The sequence below is a fragment of the Polypterus senegalus genome, chromosome 8, assembly GCF_016835505.1.
Source record: "Polypterus senegalus isolate Bchr_013 chromosome 8, ASM1683550v1, whole genome shotgun sequence".
Classification (NCBI taxonomy): domain Eukaryota; kingdom Metazoa; phylum Chordata; class Cladistia; order Polypteriformes; family Polypteridae; genus Polypterus; species Polypterus senegalus.
In genome coordinates this window covers 183,633,828-183,652,796 of record NC_053161.1, presented here as the reverse complement: position 1 = coordinate 183,652,796, position 18,969 = coordinate 183,633,828, and the positions used below count along the sequence as shown (strand labels likewise).

Sequence of the window (18,969 nt, the reverse complement as noted above, 5' to 3'; positions counted from 1 at the left end):
GTTTTCTTTGGTTTGACTTAATTAAAATGGAGTAGACGGAAAATAAAGGTTTATCCCTGTACTTTGCCATGATATAGGTAAGCACATTTGAGAAAGAAAAGGTGAAATCCTTAAATCAGTTGTTATTATTCGATCAAGTATTGAAATATTTCATTTATTAATACTTTACAATATCTTGTGGAGCACAAAAGTAACGAATTAGCTACAAAGAAATGACGCCGTCAATGGCTCAACTGACTAAGGTGGTTGCTTTTCAAATTCTGAGCGTAGTGCTAGCCCGAGTTCGATCCGACTTAAAGACTCATAAAAATTAACAATAATAAAAAAATCAGAATTGAAATCTTTATAACCAATTTGAACTAAATAATTTTGAGAGATACTGTGGAAGGATCGCATAAGAGATCTGTTCGGGAATCACCAAAATCGCCATCAAAATGCGATGTCTAATTGCGGATGGCAGCTCACGTATTTACATTAATCCATTTCTATTCATTGCCATTTGACGTCCATGAACCCCTCCATTGAATAAGGCAGTGGTTCTCAACCTGTGGGCGAAGTAACAAAAAGGGGCGCGAAGATGTGAAAAAAAGAAAACATCTGTGGGAACCAAAACAAATTAACTTAAACTACATTCTGATAATAGAACAATAAATACTGTATAGAGTTAGATAAATGTCGATACAAGTTAAGTAGGTATAATCAAATATGCATCTACATTTCAAAAAATGTTAGGGGGGGGCGCGAATAAAACTGTTATGAAAACTTGGGTCACAAATACTTAAAGGTTGAGAAACGCTGGAATAAGGTGATAACAAACCGTCTGTGGTAGATCAGGTTGAATTTGCTCTGCTGCACCAAACATTCAAAGGCGTCAATCCGGAGCACATCAGAGAGGCTGAGAGACACGGCGCAGATCAGTCACCGCACACAGACACACACGGACACTCCAATGTGAGCAGTGCACATATCAAGGTCGGCATTAAAGATTGAGTGCTGAGGCAACAAAAGCAGCGGATAAACACATCTGGACCTGCTGTTGAAAAAACATTTGCTTTTAACAACAGCATCCCTCCCTCGTGAACACATCTTCACGGTCCGGACAGGTGATCAGTAAAAAGTTTTTAGTCACAGCACAGTGCAATAATAAAACATTTCCTAAAACACATAGTTGTCCAGTCTGTATCATTCCTAAGCAATCTTCCAGTAATAGAGGCGCAATCCCAGTTACTAACACATTAACACTCAAAGTAAGAACACATTCCACCTTATCAATTTAATATTTAAAAATTTAAACCGCTAAACCTGCCATCAACAACTACAAAAACAGTTGAAATCGTTACTCAAATATTTTTTTTGTTATAGACATAAAACAAGATGCACATTTCCATTTGATATATCTTTACTGGTGTTCTCGCCTTGCTCGCTTCCGGTCCACGCTGGAATTTGCTGTTTAATAAAAAAAAAGAAAATCAGACTCTTTTGGGTCATAATTTACAGAGGGTGGACGTGAGACCCCAACCCACGTATGCTTTATTATGAAGCGGTAACGCTACCACTGCACCACTACTATTTTCAGGAAGATGGTATATAATGTATGTTTTTTAATGTATACATGTATGTATGTACTGAAGACGAAAACAATTAAACATAGATGTATACTACATGATATACGTTCAGTGTTGCATGAAAACGTTGCATGAGGCGAAGAATGGATATTTATGAGAGTATTCTAGTGAGAGATGTGTCGTCACCCGTATTGCTAAAGCTCTTCTTTGCAGCATTATGCATTCAACAAGTCAGCGTTTGTATGATGTATAATTTATAATTTTATTTTTTGCCACAACATATTATCAGGCACGATCATTTAACATGTATTGATCATCTACAAACTTTCATTTCAATGAGAATTCTGAGTTGAGTTTTTTAACTCTGTTGATGCCATATGTACTTCAAACGGGTGTTTGATGAATAAATAATGATTCGAAGCTTTGAGCAGAGTACTGAGATTGCGTCATTTCGGGCTTTAAACGGGGCTCCGAAGCCTCAGATGTACGTACTACTGAGATCATGACGGGGCTACTGAAGCCTCAGATATGCGTAGTACTGAGATAGAGTCATGACGGGCTTCGAACGGGCTCCGAAGCCTCAGACAATCTTGAAGGGGCACCGAAGCCTCAGACATACGTAGTACTGAGATCATGACGGGGCTACTGAAGCCTCAGACATGCGTACTACTGAGATCATGATGGGGCTACTGAAGCCTCAGACGTGCGTAGTACCGAGATTGGATCATGACAGGGCTTCGAGGGCAGACATGGTCACTGGTTACTGAATCTTTGTGAAACCTCAGCACACTGAAAGGCATTGACCTCTTAATTTTGAGAGTCTATCTGACACTTAACTCTCTAGTTATATTTTGTAATTCGTATTGACATTACACATTTCAGTTGATATGGTTAAGCTACAATTCAGGTAGTTGCTGAGAATTAATTATTGTTCTTGTGGATTGCTGTGATTTCCTTTGTCTGATACATAGTGTCAAAGATATATTGTCATATATTAACTTTATATATATATGAAAAGATTAGGTAAATCGTTCAACCTTTTTATGGAACACTTAATTTTGTTCAAAACCGTACGTCATATAGTATACATCTATAAATGTAATTTTTTCATCTTCATTAGGAGAATACAACAATGATACTCTCATATCAATTAAACCATTTTAACGTGCATATGTCAAACAACATATTTCATCCGCCGCAGTAAGAACAGTAGTAGTAGTTCAGTTGTGCAGAGCTCGTTAATTATCCGGATTAGGTGGCTCAGTGGTGTTGTCGCTCAGGTTCGCGTCGCTGATCCTCCTCTTGTGAAAGTTTTTTTTCTATTCCTCCATTTAACAAGCTTGGACGGATAGCGAGCGAATCGAGCTATCGAGGGAAGGTTGGGCCACCGTAGTCGGGCAGGTGGCACACGCCCCTAATTATATTGTGTATGTAAAGAGTTTCACTGTAAAACGTAATAAACTTCATATTTGTGTGTTTGGAGACCCTGGTGTCGTACTGAATTTGTATTGTAGAAAAATAAACTACTGTCCATTATGCCTAAATGTGTCTTTTCGTGTCTGATCGCTATACGGCACTTCCAACTTGGGACAATTCGCTATAAACAGTTTCAGCCAACCAGCGCCTTCTAAACATGCAGAATGACAGTGTGAACCTTTATTGTAGCGGCACAGCATCTTCGTTTCAGTCAGTCATTGTCCTGTTAGACTATTTACTGTTAAGTGCTGCTTGAGCTACCGTTTATAGTACAACAGGTGGCCTACGTAGTTCTTAAATCGATATTGAAATGCACACACAAGTCTCCTAAATTATTTATTGAAATGCCTACATTTACAGTGTCCGTTTTAGGAAGTCGTAGTTTTTACTTGTTCCCGTTATTAGGAATTATAATTTCTCAGTGTCACATATTATTCGTTACTACTCACGAGTCCGCTTCATTGAGATTCTGTTTTATATTCTGTATAAGCAAACTTTTTAAAAGGAGCGTTAATTGAACTGACTATAGCAGACTTGTCATCTTCTTAAAATGACTTTATTGATTTGATATTGACAATTAATCATAAGGTCAAACATCAAGGAGGATTTGAGTTTGCATGGACTGCGCTGTTTCTTTTTTTCGTGACATCGTGTCAGTAGAGAGTGCGTCACGTTAACAATGCATTCTGTCCTAAATGACAGCGCACACGCTTTTTTATATTTCCTAAAGGCCAATGTGTCTCAATTTGCTCATTAATATATTTTGACAGTGTATTTTAGTGAGAATGATTATAAACATATTACCATGTTCATTTCATGTAGATATGTAATGTTTGGTGAGTATAAATCAAAAGTAACAACACATATAATAGTTATGTTGCATTGTTTATGATTAACAAAATTCATCGTTTATCTGAAATGTTCTACTTATACAGTCGATTTATTCCACTTCTGAAGGTGTACATTGTCGGTATTCTCCATTGCATTTGCCCCCGAGTGTAACGTGTGCCAGTGTAACCGAGGGATGGCAGACGAGCTCACGTAATGGGTGACAAGGCACATTCTCATCCTGATGCCCAGGCTCTTGTCATAAATATTCCCATCTTGTGCTTTTCTCGTTCCTGCAAGTTTACTATTATTATTGGACATGTAGAGGAAATGTGTTTTTATGTCTATGAAAGGAAGGACGGTAAAGCCTTGAATGAAACTGAGTGTTGATGCTTTGGGTAACAAGACAGGTTAAGGAGCAGAGAACGTTAAATGTGACAGTGACTGCGGGGGATTGTGTAACTGGAAGATGGTTTAAGAATACAGAAACGACAAAATCTTAGTGTTTCAGTAATTCTATTTACGTCAATGATTTACTCTGTTGTGCTGCACTTCGGAAGATTACTTATTTACCCCCTAGCGCGGCCTTTGATAAGATGAATTCACAACTAAAGGATGTTGCTGACAAAGTCAGATGCTTTTTTGAAAGTTTGGCTCCAGATGTGCTTATCCAGCTGCTCCTTCTTCTCAGTACTTGAGTGAGCTTTATGTTCACCTCTGGATGAATTCGCAAAGTTTCTTTACAACTTTTTGTCTCATTAACGCAGAAATCCGAGGCTTTCTAAAATTGCAGAAGACACTGTTGATGGCGCTGATTCTGTTTTAAAGACAGTTGTGATTAGTTATGCAGAACACGCTTTTACTCACATTGCTTTTTGGAAATCAATAATACAAATCGGCAACAGATCTGGGAATCACTGAATAGTAAAAACGTTTAATGAGGAATGTCTTGCGCATATACTAGTGTAATGACCACATCGGCTTTAGTGAAGCATTTCTTAGCCTCTGTGATATGATCGACATGGGGTAGAATAGATTCTGGATTGTTACAATACGTGCTACCTTACGCAAAATATGCTCATAGATTTGTTACAAATTCTTGGTGGACACGATTCCACACCAAGGAAAAAGGTGCTCCATGTAAATTGTTCATAAAGTCTCCAAAATATATTCAGACAAGTACTACTTAACTGTTTTATACAAAATCCTCATTTCAACATATGCGAGCCCCAACTAGGATTTGAACTCGGGTTAGCGTATTTTATCAACATAGCACAGACAACCGCTTTTACGCTTTGAGCCAAAGCACTTCAGCAGACTAGTTACTGACCAAGTCAACTGCTGACTGCGCAGATATCAATGACGTCATTACGCTAGCGTGCTCAAAATCACGTGACGGGCGCATTTGAAGCGGTGCTTCGACCTTCAGTGCTTCGATAGCTTGACTGAGTGTCAAAACCTGAGTATCGAGCGGCCCATCACTAGGTGCAAGCATCATAGACATGTTTGGTGTGTTCTCCGAAAGCCCATTTTAACGTTTTAAAAGTCCGGATACTTAGCGCTGCTCCTGGTCATTCGAATTCCGTGATTGTCCTCCTGATCAGTGACGTGTGGTGAGGTTCATGGCTGGTGAGGCACTGACTCCTTTAGAGTCCGTCAGATTTACAAATATATGAACCCCAAAGAGCAGCTTATTCACTATTCGATTGGCAGCCAGCGTGCACATTGACTACTGGTTACGTTTCATATCTCATCAGCATTTACATTTAGAGCGACGGGGGAGAGCGCATTTGATCCTCAGCCTCCACAATTCATACTCATTCATTTTAAATGAAAGTAATGAGTGGTGTAAAAAAAAAAAAAGAAAAACGGTTTTCAATTTTGACCTTAATTGAAATAGTAAGTTGTTTTTAAAAGCTTTTAATTCTAATGTCTTAATCAATTATAATACAGACTGTTTAACAAAAGGATAACAAGTAATTTAACAAGTTTATTTAAGGTCAAAATGTAGTTTTTAAATATGGGATTGTTTCTTTTCTTAGTCTTATACCATTTTTTATAAAACTGAAAACCATTTATGGTCTTACCATTATATGTAAATGATGTCCATGTCTGTATCCTTCTCCACAAAAATCTCCATCACTTGTATGGTTCCGCCTTGTAGAGTTTCCTCTTAAATAACAAGCCGTTGTACCAAGAGATGAAATTCCATTAAAATCCATTCTTCGTATTTTTCAATAACGTGTTACTTGGTTATGTTTTTACCGTGAACTTTTTTGTTTTTATTAATAATCATTTTCGCTGTAGTAACTGATTTATATTCAGTGCTTGAAGTGCCGGCGATACCGGCAACTCCTCAAATTCCACAAGGCGAGTTTCACGAGAACTCCTCGACTGCGCATGGAAGACAAAATAAACTTTTACAAGAATCTTGGAAACGCTTCATTAGTCCTTCTTTGGTAAAGCAGGCTTTTGATAAAGTTCTGATTGACTGCAGTGGTGCACCAGGTTACCTTTTTATTCTTTTCAGTTTAGTTCGTTATGTTTGATCTCTTGTAGTATTGTGTTTTATTTGTAATCCCAAGTAATCTGCCGTGTTTTTTGTACCCTCAATGTTAATAACATTTCATGGTAGTTTTGTGCAGATGATGCCTGCCATTTCTAAACTGTTAAAGACTTTCCTGCAATGTGCAGTGCGCCACTAACTTGTATGTGACTCAGACTGACAGTCGCGATGTTCACAGAGCCTTTCAATTTAATTACAAGTGACATTTCGATTTTTTCCTTTCAGCCAAATTGCTACAAGAAATTCTTCTGGAAATTGGATGTTAATGAAAAATCAGGTAAACTGCAAACACCCGTCTGTTAAACTCGTAATTCACTCGTAGTGTTTGACTTTCACGTGTCTTTTTATTTTCTCTCCTTCTTTTCCTAGGACATCCCTGCTGGTTCAGTAGACTGTGGAGTAGACACGTTGATGGTGTTTGAATATGAACTGTAGGCTTTATGGGACTTTTACATTTGTGTTTAGATTGTGTAGGAGTTCAGTACTTTATCTCTTCTCCTCTCTCAGTCTGCTCTTTATCTGACCAGGAGGGACCCTTTGATTTTACTGCTCTCAGTCTTTTAAAGACGCTGATGATATTTGTTTTCTTCATGTGTGGCATACCTTTTAATTGTGACATTCATTTAACATGCCCTCCACTATTAATGACACCCTTTATAAAAATTTTAATTTTTAAATATATTTATTTCTTGATGAGGGCTTTGTTTTTCTTTGAATGAAATTGTTTCAATTAAAAGTCAGATGTTTCTAATTTTTTCAGTGTAAGGTGACATTTCTTCAGCAAACTGATTTTTTTGTAACCCTTCTTACTAATTTTTACAAGGGGTGCCAATAATAGTGGAGAGCACTGTATTTATTCTCTTAATCTTAGGATGACATGTCTGTGACTTGCATATTACTTTAGGTAGTGTCCAGATTGGGGTATTCATAATACTCTGAAACAATTGAGGTATTCTAAAAGTCTATTGATCACCATGAACGAGAGTTTTTGTAGTGAACCACAGAGGAATCCTCTCAGTCTGAACTTCATTCCAAAGTGTCCACTTTACTGAGGAAACAGGAGTGTTCAGAACAACACCAGACAGCCAGCATAAGACAAACACTTCATGTGACAATTTGATGTTTTATTTGTGTGTCCATGCTGGCTGTGTGACTGCAGAAGGGCAGCTGACTTGAGAACAATGGGCTCAGGTTTATGAGACTGCAGAGATCAGCAGGGCCTCCAGGAAGACTCAACATGAAACACTGGTGGTGTTCATCATGAAGGACCATGGAGCAGATGATCACCTGCTGGTAACTTAGTTCAGATAACAAGTTAAACTTTATTATTGTAATCTATCTAGTAGCAGAGAGCTATGATGACTTTAGAGCTCCAAACTCTTGTATTTTCTTGTCCAACAGGCTGTTGTATCTCAAAGGTGTCATCCAAATGATTTAAAAATGATGAAGATCCTAAAGGTCACCAGGTAATGACCTCTATACAGTAGACGATGAGGAGCTGACAGATGGCCTCTACGACTACCTGATGAAGTGCTGTGAAGATCTGTAGGCACTTTGTGAAGATCCACAGAGTTCACGTCATTCTGGATGTGCTGATGCCGGAGGCTCATTTGGCTTCAGTGAGTCTCGGTGTACAGAAAGTGTCTCCATGAGTAAGAAGCAGAAGGTCTGCTCATTGATGGACCAGCAGACGGTGAGTGAGACGTCGTGTGGTGTTGAGGGAGAGAGAGACGGTCCTTTCTGTTTCTTATCAGCACCATTCATCTGTTAAACAGAATACCATTTTACTTGTAGTGAATTTAGACAAGAATATAAACTAAATAGATATCAATGTAAATATATGTTTAAAGTGAAATTTAAAATACGCATTAATACACTTTTAGTATAGGTGAAAGTAAATCTTTTTTTTAAAGTGAATGAAGACAAACTTGAACTTCAACTGTTGGAATACAAAGACAGTCGGCATCACTGAGGCTTTTCAACTTGGGATTCCATCTCAGCGCCTCCTCTGATAAACGTGTCACTGGCTTTACTGGTCTTTGGCCTTTTGGATTTCTGAGTGCTGAACTGACTGACTGTGCGTAATAGAGTTGTGGAGATTTGATGTAAATAATAAAGGACACTTTGTTGATTAAGTTCTGTATATTTGAAATTGTCTGCTTATCTGTTTTTAGCCAACTCATGCCATCTGCATTTTTTCTTTAATTTTTATAACTGCATTGTACAGTTTTATTCCTTTTTTTGAACATTACAAGCATACATGTCTATTCCCATTACATATTTATATATAATATATAGAAGTGGGTGTGCTTCAGTATATTCCCCAATCAGTCTGTTTGTTAGAATGCACAAAGTAGATTCATTTTTCTTTCAGTTCAACTGACCCATCATTATTGTTAATTGTAAATATTTCTTGACATGGCTGTACAATTTATACTGAATCATTATTAATAAACTTTTGTTTTTAGTAGTGACAATACTGAGTGTTTAGTTTCATTTGTGCTGACCCAGTCTTCTCGTGTATTAACACAACTAGAACTGACAGATTTGAGCAGAGCCTCCACTTTTATCAACACCGTCTACAAATGGCACTTGGCTGGACTCGCCGGTAATCCCACAGGATAACACAGCTTGGAAACTGAGCATCCTGGTCAAGACTTTACTGTTCACTTACAAACACAGTCTACAACAATAAGGGTCTTACTTCTCTTTATTTACGAGTCACATTTTCAATAAAACTTGCATTGTCCATCCATCCATTATCCAACCTGCTATATCCTAACTACAGGGTCACAGGGGTCTGCTGGAGCCAATCCCAGCCAACACAGGGCACAAGGCAGGAAACAAACCCTGGGCAGGGCGCCAGCCCACCGGAGAACTTGCTTTGTCTTTGAATGAAAATGCAGCTTGTATGTATAGAAACAAAATGAAAGGAAAAGGATTGAATACTCCTGATAAACGGAGAGTTAAAACTTTTGAAGCTCAGTATTCTAAAACCATAACTCACAGCTGGACCCTCATTATTCTAAGAACTTGTGTCTGTGTATATATACTGTATATATATAACTGTTAAAAAAATGTAAAGAAACACTTTGAAAACACATGAGATCTCAATGGGAAAAAATCCTGCTGGCTACCTCTACTGCTATGGACTGATCTGGTGATGTGTGGGGAATGAAAGGATGGAAATGAAAATCATCAACTGACAGAGAGGGGGCTGAATTCAAAGACACCCAAAAAATCAATGGGAAAAAATGATGCAGGAGGCAGGTGAGTCCATTTTCCCAGAATTTCATTGCAGCAACCCCAGTTGTACTCAGTAGTTTATATAGCCCCACATGCTTGTATGCATGCCTGATAAAGTCGGAGGGGCTGGCGGCATGCTCCTAATGAGACAATGGAGATCTGGGGGATCTCCTCCAAGATCTGGACCAAGGCGTCACTGAGCTCCTGGACAGTCTGAGTTGCAACCTGGTGGCGTCAGATGGACTGAAACATAATGTCACAATCTATTGGATTGAGTTCAGGCAAGTGAACATGTGGTGGGGGGGGCAGTCAATGGTAAGAATTCCTTCATCCTCTCGCCATATGAGGCCAGGCATTGTCGTGCACCAGGAGGAACCAGCATAGGGTTTGACAACGGGTCCAAGGATTTCATCCCGATACCTAACAGCAACCAAGGTGCCGTTGTCTAGCCTGTAAAGGTTTGTATATCCCTCCTTGGATATGCCTCCCTAGACCATCACTGATCCACCACCAAACCGGCCATGCTGAATGATGTTACAGGCAGCATAGCTTTCTCCATGGCTTCTCTAGACCCTTTCACGTCTGCCACATGTGCTCAGGGTGAACCTGCTCTCATCTGTGGACATTTGTCACTTAGGGGTGTACTAACTTTTGTTTTCAGCGGTTTAGACATTAATGGCTGTGTGTTGAGTTATTCTGAGGGGACAGCAAATTTACACTGTGATACAAGCTGTACACGGACTACTTTACATTGTATCAACGTGTCATATCTTCAGTGTTGTGCAATGAAAAGATATAATAAAATATTTACAAAAATGTGAGGGGTGTACTCACTTTGGTGAGATACTGTGTGTATATATATATATATATATATATATATATATTTTTTATGAGGGGCCATTCAGGGAAAAAAAAGATTGGTTCAGATATATATTTCGGTTCAGATATATACATTGGTTGGGATATATTGGTTGATATACATTGGTTTAAATATATATATTGGTTAAAATAGATTGGTTTAGATATATACATCAGTTCAGATACATCCGTTCTGATATATATATTGGTTCAGATAGAACCGTTCTGATATATACATTGGTTGGGATTTATGGGCAGGCACAACGCGGCCACCCATGTTTAGCATCTCCCTTTTGCTTCATCATTGCTTCAACACTGTTGTAATTATTGTGCACATTTTATACAAGTAGCATAAGCCTGTCTGTCACGTTTTGTTTCGTACGCCCTCTTGGTTGGGGGTCCTCGATTTCAAAGCACTTTTTTTCCTTTTATTATTTAAAACACTCGGCAGATACCGCCTCTTACGCCTCGCTCCGTCCGCCCGGCTCATTGTACCCGCCTCACTCGCTCCCTCTTGTCCCACCCATGACAGATTCTTCTCAAAAGCAGAGTTACCAGAAAGCTTTAATCGCAAACACAGTACGTCCCATTTTTTCACCTCAACAGATGCTGGTTTATCATTGATTGAAAGCCGCCGGTGATTTCTGTTATTCCGTATTGGTAGCATTTCATTAAAGGGCGATCTGCTTCAGCAAGGAACTTAGTCCTGTTTGCTGAAAGGATGTTATGGAGGAAAACACTGGAATAGCGCTGTTTCTTCTGAATGTTTATCAGTGATCAGGGACCAGAATGATCAGAATATTCCTGCTTCACAAATAACTGATGTCTGTTTTTATTGTAAAACTGAGAAAACCACACACGCGCGCGTACACAACACAAACACTCAAACTCACAAATCGTGGATCGCACACACTACTGATTAAGTGTATCTGTCACGGATGATCATTTTTTTCACCCAATAAAACTTTAGTTCATCAAAGTTAGAAAGCAGCGCGGTGATTTCTATTATTTCTTATTGGCAACATTTAATTTAAAGATGATTCACGTCAACAAGGTGAAAGAGTCTCTTATTTTGACAGGGCGATCTTTTTTAAGGCTTAAGCATTTTTGATTAACTTGCAAAAGAAAATAGTTATTACTTACCCTCTTTGCTTCAAATTGGCTTTTTAAAAAAAACTTTTTGATATAATTTGTTTGCAGAGAGAGTGTCGACCTCATTGAGAGGTTTACTTACCTTGGCAGTGACATTCATGTCTCTGGTGACTTGTCCTATGAAGTCAGTAGACGGACTGGGAGAGCATAGGGGGTCATGAGGTCACTGGAAAGTGGTGTGTGGCGCTCAAGATATCTATGTAAAAGGACGAAGGTCCAAGTCTTTAGAGTCCTGGTGCTTCCTGTTTTGCTATATGGTTACGAGACATGGATGCTATCCAGTGACCTGAGATGAAGACTGGACTTCTCTGGTACTGTTGGTTTGACTTTGTGATGAGTGAGTGGATGCTCATGGAGTCCTGAATGAGGCACATGACCTGCATTGTGAGGGAGTGTCAGTTACACCACTACGGCCATGTGGTTCCCAGAGTGTGTTCCAGCTCGTAAGATCCTCACTGTTGGGGACCCGAGTGGCTGGACCAGGCCAAGGGGTCTCCCACGTAACACCTGGCTGTGGCAGATAGAGGGTAATTTCTGGAGGGTAGGACTGGACCGTGTGTCTTCCTGGGGGTTTGCCAACTGGGATCCTGAGTTGTTTTGTCGTGTGATGGGTGCGGCAACACTCTGTACCAGTGTATGCTCCTCAACTTGACTATGTACAGGGAGTGCAGAATTATTAGGCAAGTTTATTTTTGAGGATTGATTTTAATATGGAACAAACACAGTGCTATCAGTCAATCCAAAATGTTAATAAACCTGAAACCTGAATGTTTCACAACGGAAATGTGAGTGTGAACATCATCAGAGGAATACATATGTGCACAATTATTAGGCAACTATTAGTGTGCAGATTTATTATGCAACTAAAGGAAAAATGAAAATTTTCCCATCTCACTTGTTTATTTTCATCTGTTATAGTGAGAATAATAAACAAACACCTCAAAATTTACAAATAAACATCTCTGACATTTCAAAAAAAATCAATCCATCAATCAATGACCAATATAGCCACCCTTCTTTCCAATAACAGTCATAAGCCTTTCCATTCATGGAGTCTGTCAGTTTCTTGATCTGTTGACGATCAGCTTTTTGTGGAGCAGTGACTACAGCCTCCCAGACACTCTTCAGAGAGGTGTATTGTTTTTCTCCCCCGTAAATCTAGCGTTTAAGAAGTGCCCACAAGTTCTCGATAGGGTTTAGGTCAGATGAGGAAGGGGCCATGTCATTATTCCTTCATCTTTAAGGCCTTTACTGGCTGGCCACGCAGTGGAGAACTTCGATGCAAGTGATGGAGCATTGGCCTGCATAAAATCATGGTCTTTTCCTGTATCACTGTTTGAAGAAAGTGTCTTGAAAAACTGGCAGTAGGTTTGGGAGTTGATTTTGAGTTCATCTTCAATGCAAAAGGTCCAACTAGCTCATCTTTAAAAATACCAGCTCATACCAGTACCCCACCTCCACGTTGGAGTGGAGCTCTGTGCCCATTACTGATCCACAGGTCCATCCATCTGGTCCATCAAGAGTCACTCTCATCTCATCAGTCCATAAAACCTTTGAAAAAAATCTGTCTTCAGATATTTCTTGGCCCAGTTTTGACGTTTCAACTTATGTTTCTTGTTCAGTGGTGGTTGGGTTTCAGCCCTCCTTACCTTGGCCATGTCTTTGAGCACTGAACACCTTGTACTTCTGGGCACTCCAGGTAGGTTGCAGCTCTGGAATATGAAAGTACTGGAGGATAATGGGTTCCTGGTAGCTTCACGTTTGATTCTTCTCAAATCTTTGGCAGCTAATTTGCATCTTTTGTTCTCAACACGTTTCTTGCGACCCTGTTGACTATTTGCAACAAAATGTTTGATGGTTCTGTGATCACACACCAATATCTTAGCAATTCCAAAAGTGCTGCATCCCTCTGAAAGACTTTTTACAATTTTGACTGTTCAGAGTCCGTTAAATCTCTTTTTTGGCCCATTTTGCCTGAGGAAAACTAGCTGCCTAATAATTCTGCACACCTTGATATAGGGTGTTGATCTCCTTAGGCCACACCCTCCCTCATTACACAAATACACATCACCTGACGTGCTTAAATCCAATAAGCATTCAAGTTAATACAGCTTGGAGTTGGAATATACGCATTAAAAATGATGATATGGTCAAAATACTCACTTGCCTAATAATTCTGCACTCCCTGTATTATAATAAACTTATATTTCATGGCCTTAAAGATGGAGTGTATAAATATATACTCGGTCTTGCTTTTTTTGTTTTCTTATCTCAAGTGTGTGATTTAAGTGTTGTGTTGATGTCAAATATATAACTTACACTTGGAGTTTCATCAAAACTGGAGTTAAATTCCTTGTATGTGTTCATATTTGGCCAGTAAATGTGATTCAGGTAAGTGTTTGCCACATTCATTACAGACAAACTGCTTCTCTCTGTTTGAATTCTATTGTGAGTCAGAAGGTTGTTTCTTTGTAAAAACTCTTTGCCACATTTACAGCTGTCATTTGGTTTCTCCCCTTTGTGAGTTTTAATGCGGGTACAGAAATGGCACTAATGCACGTTGTAAATGACATTCTGATATCCTCTGATGAAGTAAACTCCACTGTAATTCTGTTGTTAGGCTTAAGCACAGCGTTTGGCACCATTGACCATTCTATTTCACTGCACAGGCTAGAAAGTGACGTTGGGCTCACAGGCAGTGTGCTCGCTTGTTTTAGTTCTTATTTATCAAATCGATTCCAACACGTACAGAAATGTGCTGACAGGACTCCATCATTATACACAGAAGTGAGATATGGTGTCCCTCAGGGCTCAGTACTCTGATCTTTACTGTTATCACTTTTCATGTTTCCACTTGGATCTCTCATTAGGAAACATCATGTTAATCTTCACTCGTATGCAGATGACACCCCGTTATACTTTCATCAAAACCAAATGAAGGTTCTCTGATGTTGTCTTTAATTAGTTGTGTTAGTGAATTAAATGAGTGGATTAGTGAATTAAACACAAATAAAACAGATGTTAATTATTGGAGGGAATGACGCTGATCAAAACAATATTTTGTCATCATTTAACTCAGTAGGAATCACCATTAACTTTCCTGAACCAACCCACAGTCTTGGCGTTACTGTTGACTCTAGGATGTCATTTAAAGCACACATCTCAAAATTGTCTAAATCACGTTTCTTCCATCTTAGAAATGTTCGGAAATTAAGGCGTTTTCTAAATAAGGATGATTCTGAGAAATTAATTCATGCATTTATTTCTAGTAGGACTGACTACCTCAATGCGGTGTTCACTGGATGTTCAAACTGTTCTCTAATACAGCCTCCAATTAATCTAAAATGCTACTGCAAGAATTCTTACAAGAACAAGAAAATATGAACACATAACTCCAGTTCTTAAATCCTTACACTGGCTCCCGGTTAAGTTTAGGGTAGATTTGAAAATCCTCCTTTTAACATATAAAGCCTTAAATGGCCGAGGTCCGGCTTACTTGTCTGAACTTGTCATGACTTACAAACGAGAACGCACATTAAGATCTCAAGATGCTGGTCTGCTTAGGATTCGAAGGATTAATAAAATAACATTGGGAGGTCGAGCTTTTAGTTACAGGGCCCCTAAACTGTGGACTGCTCTGCCTGCTACTATAAGAGAGGCCCCTTCGGTCTCAGCTTTTAAAGCCCAGCTGAAGACTCACGACTTCAGTTTAGCACACCCTGACTAGAGCTGCTGATTAACTGTGCAGACTGCATCTCTGTTGTTGGTCATTACCAATAAAACATTACATGATAGTTAGAATTTGTTACTAAACATCACCTATTCTGTTTCTCTTCTCACTCCTCAAATGTGGCACTTGATACCACGGCCTACCTGTCAAGTTGTTCTGCTTAACTAAAGTCATCTATGATGGAGGATCGCAGAAATCGTTGGGTAGACAAGTCCTTTCATTGGGTTGATGGGCCCAGCACTGTCTCAGCTGTGGAATGGCCAACAGGGGCACAGCTTGATGGCCTAGGTCTCCAGAACTTTGAACAAATCTGAATCATATTATGTGAGATCATCTACTGTTATTTCTGCTCTGTATTTGTAACATGTCCATCGCACTATTATATTGTGTTGAGGATTACTTGTGTTCTGTTCTGTGTATTGTATTGATTCCCTTCTTTTTGACACCCACTGCATGCCCAACCTACCTGGAAAGGGGTCACTCTTTGAACTGCCTTTCTTAAGGTTTCTTCCATTTTTAAACCTACAAAGGTTTTTTTTTTTTTTGGGGAGTTTTTCCTTATCTTCTTAGAGAGTGAAGGCTGGGGGGCTGTCAAAAGACAGGGTCCGTTAAAGCCCATTGCAGCACTTCTTCTGTGATTTTGGGCTATACAAAAATAAATTGTGAAGAGTGCTATTGTCTGCGGTGGGCTGGCACCCTGCCCGGGGTTTGTTCCTGCCTTGTGCCCTGTGCTTTCTGGGATTGGCTCTAGCAGACCCCTGTGACCCTATGTTAGGATACGGCAGGTTGGAAAATGACTGACTGAGTGCTATTGTGACAGAATTGTTTTCCACATTCAGGGCAGCAAAACGGCTTCTCCTGTATGAATTCTTTTGTGATCCTGTGTATTACTTGTGTTTCTGAATGGACGAGTAGTAACTTTCTCTGACTAATAAGGAGAAAAGAGAAATCTTATTTATTGGCAAACATGGACATTGTGAGGGCATTAGAAATAAACTTGATGCCTTAGGCTTAAAAGTGAAGTGTGAGGTAAAGAATTTAGAAGTGATCACTGACTCGGACCTCAATTTTAAATCACATATTAATCAGATTACCAGGACTGCTTTTTCCACTTCAGGAAAACAGCTAAGGTTAGACCTCTTATAACTTAATAAGACACCAAAAAATTAGTTCACACTTTTGTTTTCAGTCAAATAGATTACCATAATGTATTCTTTACAGGATTACCTAAGAAAGCCATCAATCACATACAGTTAGTGCAGAATGCAGCAGCAAGAATATTAACCAGAAAATGAAAGTCTGAGCACATTTCATCAGTTTTAGCGTTGTTACATTGGTTACTCGTGTCATTTAGAATTGACTTTAAAATACTACAACAGATAGTCTCTTACTTATGAACTTTTGAGATGTGAACTTTCATATATATGAACAAAGTGGTCCTCAAGTCCAAAATTATCACTTAAGGATAATTCAGGTCTGCCGAATGGTGGCAGCAGGGTTGGGAAGATCTTTATAATAACAAAAATAACTATTTCATGTACAGTACTTGTAATTTGCTCAAAGCACATTAAAAACTTCCAAAAACATTGTTTATATGTCCAAATCAACAGCTGTTTGAAACCAAAACAATTATCAACGGATGCCAATGCGTGCTGGATTTATGAACAAAATGGACATAAAAAACAGACTGCTAGAATGGAACCTGTTTGTAAGTAGGAGATCGACTGTAATGGTTTACACAGCCTTAAATAATCTCACCCAGTCCTACATTTTGGAATGTCTGTCCCCTTACATTCCCAGTCATAACCTCAGATCTTCAAATTAAGGTCTACTTAGAATTTCAGGATCCAATCTGAAAAGAATTGGTGACGTGGCCTTTTGCAGTTAAACACCTTAAATTTAAAATACTTTACCAACAGAAATTCACCAGACTAATACTGCAGAACATTAAACATAATGATAAAAAACATTATTTTAAAATGGCTTTTTCATAGCTACATTTTAGTTGTATCCCTATTAGTCTATATGGACACTGGACATTTTTTCCTCTGGGTTGTGCAGTTCCCTATTAATCTGTACTGTTCTCTGCTGTCTTCTCCATTTCTTCTGTGGTGACCATGTGCTCCACCACCTCCTGATCAACATACCACACTGCTTCGTGTTTATGGATTGAATGGCAGGTGTCCAAGGTGTCCACATGGCCATCATCATTAAAATCTTCATGTGAAGCATGTCAACCATGAGGACTGATTAGGTAAAATGTTACCTAGAATGCCAAGTGGCGGTCAGTGAGTATTTAGGCCTTGGATCCCCTGCAGATTTTTTTCTCTTCAGCCTAACTGGAGGTTTTTTTTTTGCTTTTTTTCTGTCCACTTGGCCATTCAACATTACCTTTTTCTTTGTTACATACTGTATATTATTGCCTAATCTTCTTTATGTTTTATATTAACTTCCATATTACATCTTGTAAAGCAGTTTGAGCTACATTGTTTATATGAAAAGGTGCTATGTAAATAAATGTTGCTGTTGTATTCAAAAGGTAGTTTCTCCATGAAAACTGTTTGCCACATTATTAACACCCATATGGCTTCTCTCCTACGTGAATTTTAATGTGCATCAGAAGAGTATTTCTGTGCCAGATTTGTTTACCACATTCAGAACAGCAATTCAACTTCTCTAAACTTTAATTCTTTCAAATTTTCTTGGTGTGCTTATCATCAAAACTGGAGTGAACTTCACTCTTTAGTCAGGACAGTCTCATTGTACTGCTTAACTTCTCACCCACTTAAGTTTCCCTCAAGGACTCAGTGTAGAACCTGCATTGTTCTTTTTGCAGGTCATAAGGAGTTTTTGTAATTTGTTAAGATGGGCCTGAACGTTTTCCTTTATCAGTCCTGTCCTAAAACAACAGGTACTTGCTCCATTTATGTTTTTCGGTCCACATTTCATTTGTCATATCTCAGACTGCATTGTAACGGCCAACCCCTTATTCCCAGCCGGCAGCTACACCTCCAAGACCTGTGGCCTGGATAATTTACTGAGAAACCTTTCCTGTCAAGCCGTACTCCTACACAGATAAACTTTCCCCACAATCGACGGTTTGAAATGCAAAGACAATAAGCAGAATGTAAAATTAAACAGGAATAAATGTATTAAATTAGACAAGACACGCCACAAAACAAATGCACACCCAAATATTCCTCCACCCCAACAATCCCAAAGCAAAACTGACAATATATATATATATACAAATCCCCTCCCTTGTCCACGTAACATATAACACACACCACACAAACGACAAATGACTGGCAAACAGAATGATTGTGAACTTGAGTCCGATACGTGAATAAATGTCCTGAATACGGGTACTGATTAGTGGCGATTGTAATGTTTGTATTTCCCGGCGTTTGGAACAATCTCACCGTGATTCCTCGGCGTGCGGCGAATGATGATTCGACCCCGGGGTCTTCAGCGGCAAGCAGGCTGAAAGGCAGTCCGGATGAATGAAAAACAAACTGGATGAAAGCGCAATGGAATGAAACGGCAGG

At 39.1% G+C, this 18,969-nt stretch overlaps 1 protein-coding gene across 1 annotated transcript in view; it reads right to left on the bottom strand.

Annotated features, from left to right (window-relative positions):
- The window catches only part of LOC120533562 (gastrula zinc finger protein XlCGF26.1-like), an 813,484-nt gene that overhangs the window by 420,449 nt on the left and 374,066 nt on the right, over positions 1-18,969 (bottom strand). The window lies entirely within an intron of this gene.